Genomic DNA, 4,621 nt, shown 5'->3' on the forward strand with positions numbered 1-4,621 from the left:
CTCCTTGGGATATGCACTCAATCTTTTCTTTGAAATATTTTAAATGCATGTGAATGGAGATTTCTGTATAACTAATTCACCAACTGATAAAAGCGTTTGCAACATATTAAAAATGATATGAGACAAAGAACTCATACAAATCAATAAAAGAAAGTCAATAAATCAAATGGGAAAAGGACAAAATAGGCAATTCACAGAAGAAACACAAATGACAAAAGCACATGAAGCTCAGCAGTTATCAAAGAAAAAAAATGATGCATGTAGATTTTGTTTAGCTTATCTTATTGAGCATGGTATGTTTCTAAGGAAACAGGTATTCTAAAATACTACTGGGTAGAAGAGTTATTTAGAGCCACTGTTCTGGAGGACAATTAGTCAACATACGCTAAAAGATATAGAGTCTATACTTATGAACCCAATATTTCTATTCTTGGAATTTATAATGAGGAGCTAAATAGACAAGTGGCTAAAACAAATGTATAAATTTTGGGCTGTAATAGTTATAAAATGGAACCTACCTAAATATCCAATAATAGAGGAATGATTAAAAAGTATATGTTAGGGCCAGCCGAGTGGCACGATGGTTAAGAACTGGCTTGGGAAGCCAGAGGGCCCTGGTTCAGATCCCACATATGAGGGCCAGTGACACTGCCCTCCACAGCTAAGATGCTGAACAACAGCTCAACCTGGAGCTGGGCTGCCGTGAGTCGCCGGCGACGGCGTAGGCTGTAGCCCCTGTGGCACTGGGTTGCCATGGGCTACCATATGTAGCCAGCAGCCAGCGTGAGCGGCCAGCAGCCACAGTGAGCGGCCATCCAGAAGCCGGCGACTCATCTGCCTCGCCCGGGAGGAGCGCAGTAATGGTGCCAACTTGGGCCAGTGAAGCAACGACCTCCACAAGTAGACTGAAGAACAAAAGGACAGCAACTTGTCTGTTCCCCTTCCCCCAATTCCCCAGCACTGTTCCTATCCCCGCAATTCCTCAATAAAAATCTTTAAAAAAAAATTATGTTAATACAAATATATTGTACAGTATCATATAAATGTGTATATATTCAGAGGAAGATATTCACAATATTCTGATAAGTGAAAAGAAAAACAGAGTATGAAGCATTATGAACAAAATACTCCCATTGTTTTGTAAGAACATCTGCACACACGTGCAGTATATGTGGTCCTTACATTGGAAAAAGTCTAAAAAATGTAGCCAAGTTTTAACACACAATGATGTGATTACATGTAATTCCTTTCTTTTTATCTAAATTGTCTGCTTCTAATAGAAATTTTCTCTCATACTTAAGAATAAACATTCTTTTTGAGATATTTTCTCATTTAGAAAACTAAAGTTTTTAAAAAGGAAAAGAAAATAAAAAAAGTCACCCACCCTATTACCATCCAAAGACAACTGCATTAATTGTGGAGTATTTTCCTTCAACCTTTCTTTTTTAAGTGTACTTTTTCTTTTTTTTTAAATGGTTTTGATCATATTTAATTGGGCTTCTGAGACCAGTGCTAAACCTTTCCTGAGGGACAAGCTTTTACAGAGGATTTTCTTGTATCCAGTTACAGACTTTTTCCAGAATAGGGGAATAACAGTTTATAATTAGGTTGACTGAATTTAAGCTTTATCCAGATGCCCTTGTGAAAGGAGATACCACCTCTCCTCGTTCCTGGTGTGTTCCATTCAGTCAGATGTGGTTTTTCTAAGCCAACGAGTCTCCTCGGGAATTTTAGCTGAACTGGACAAAGTGCTTATTAATCACACAAACCAGTCCTTCAAATGCCCAGAATTAGCATTAAGAATAAGATCATTAGTAGTCTTATTAAAGAAACACTGTGACAGTGACTAAGGAGATAGACACCAGAGCCAAATTACCTGAGTTCGAATCCTAGCTCTGTCACTTTCTAGCTATGTAGTCTAAGATTATGTACTTAATTTATGGTGCCTTAATTTCCTCCACAGTAAAATTGGAATAGTAAAGGCATCTACCTCATAAATTGTTGGAAGCATTAAATGAGTTAACATAGGCAAAACACTTATAATAGTGTGTGGCACAAATTTCAATGCCCATTAAACGTTACTTTATACTATTATTCAGAAACCCTACCTACTTGGAAATTATGCCGATGCTCAATGGTTGAAAGGTGTGGACATGCGTATTGTGATTTCAACAATAAAATCCATTGAACAAAGTTACCCTAGGTGTTCTGTATATATCATCTTACTATTTCTTACAATAACACTTTACAATAAGCATTGCTTCTATTTTTAGGACTATAAAACTGGGGTTCCTAAAATTAATTCTTGAAATCACGTGTACTTAGAAAGAGGTGAAGCAAGGATGCCAGAGTGGGGAGGTGTTCCTTGGTTTACACCTTTCATTGGTTGAAGTGCTTTCTGGACGAGGAAACTGTAAATGGCAGAAATAAAGATGCCATGATATTTGCGTACTGCTTACCCATCCTTCAGTAACCGAGAGTTTCTCTTCATTAATTCGGCAATATTTATGGAGCACCCGCCATAAACCAGGCACTGTTGTAGGAACTGGAGCTACCCTGCCTTTCAAGTTTATTTTGGAGATGGAGAGACAGGCAATAAATAAGAGAGTACCATTTATGAAGCTATTGTCTCTTATCGCCAAACCACCCTTCTATGCTCAGCTTTCCGATGGCGGGGCAAACACTCACCCTGCCTAGCCAGCCCTGGGTACCTCTGTCTAGTGCATTAGCCAAGGTAGAGCTTGCTCACTGCAGCTACACAGAGCCTCCTGCTCAGCCCTTCAGGGAGCACCCCCGCCCTCGCACACCCCAACTCACTCTCCATTTTCCAGAGGCCATAGGAGCTGATGAGGGAGAGGGTGAACACAGAGAGAGGCCAGGCTGCCAGGGTCTTACGCAGGGAGGAGCGTACATAGGGGCTGAAAGTTTCTGCCATGCCCGGTGGTGCCCTGTTAAGCTCTGCCAAGAGGGGGCCCTACAGGAAGAGTGGAGAGTTGGAGGAGAAAGAAGTGTGCTTCCTGGGCGTTCCCTATCTGTGGTATGCGCCCCAAACATCATCTAGAGATGCTTTTTCACGCTGCAAGTAGCAGTTCCCGCCCATAGCAGCAGGTAAACCCAGTTTGCAGTAGTTTAGACAAATAGAGAACAAGCTTCATCATGCTTCACCTCAAAAACATCAGCATCGGCTGGCTGGGCTGCCTTTTCCCAGGTCTATGCTTCAGGTAAGAAGGTGTAAGGTACTAAAAGTTTAGTAACTCCAGTCTGTACTGTTTGTTCCCACAGCCCCAGAAGTCATAGCTGTTTCCAGCAGCTGCTGCCTCTGTGATATCTTAGTGTTTTCTTCTTACCTTTTCAGTTACTTAGTTAACTGAATGTACTATTAGTTACCTAGTTATGATCCCATGTTGAACAACTACTGTTCCAATTTTTACGTTTAAACACTACAGCCAGGAAGGTTGTGCATAAAGCTTTTCTTTTTCTTTTTTTCTTTCTTTTTTTTCCCCCCCCTCCAGTATTTAGCATTATTTCTCAGGCCCTCTGGCAACTAAGATGACCTGTGAGATACAGGTGGAAGTTATTGGGTGGGACTTCTGGAAAAGCTTTTTGGCCATTCTTTCTCTTTCTCCTGTATCCTAACAGAAATGAAGATAGGATGGCCAGAACTTCAGAAACCACCCTGTGCCCTTGAAAATGGAAACCATGTGCTGAGTACAGCAGAGCAATAAGAAAGAGCATCGTTTTCTAATATATAGTGTATATATTTCTAATATATATATGCTATATATGTATATACATAGTATATGATATATATAACATACTTCCCTCAACCATGTTGAGTTTCCCAACTTCAAATTCCTTTAACATGAGACAGAATTACACATCTCTTGTTTAGACTATTGTCTCTAGTAGCCAAATATAATTCTTAACCACATTCCTTCAATGATCACAGAGTGACATCATATGTGAACATGTAAATTAGATTTATTATTTCCCCTCCTACCTTAATAGGTTTACGATAATAAATTTGAATACATCTATTTTATTATACAAGTATCTAAAAATAATTCTTAGATATTCTAAGGTTTCAGGACTTTTAGTTTTCACTTTAACACCTTTAGATAACATCTGCAAAAACAATCACCAAACATTTGTGAAATGGAGATAAGAGGATTACCTACTTTAGAAGATATTATACATGTGAACACTCAGTAAATATTAAAGGAACATATAAATAGTGCTGTTATCCAGCCAGATAGACTGTGTGAAGCCAAGGTTAAATCATGATAGCAAAAAACAATTACATGAAAGATAAACCAGTGAAAGTAATTCTGATATAAAAAGTAAGTATAGTCTTATACTTGGCAGCACAGTATTTCAAAAAAATACTGTTATATATATTTTTTACACCCCTACCATTAGATATGGAGGATTCATTTTTTCATCAGAGCTGTATTTTGTAAAGATTAGACAATCAGTACTACCTCATATTAAAAAAAGTCTCTGTGAAAATATAGCACCTGCAGTCTCATAGGGCTGCATGCCGTGCTGTGAAAACAGCAGGGAAGTTTTATAAAAAGTAACTTCACTTACATTTTCCAATACAAAAAAAGGAAAGGTTTGG

This window comes from Hipposideros armiger, unplaced genomic scaffold (assembly GCF_001890085.2).
Source record: "Hipposideros armiger isolate ML-2016 unplaced genomic scaffold, ASM189008v1 scaffold_142, whole genome shotgun sequence".
Taxonomy (NCBI): domain Eukaryota; kingdom Metazoa; phylum Chordata; class Mammalia; order Chiroptera; family Hipposideridae; genus Hipposideros; species Hipposideros armiger.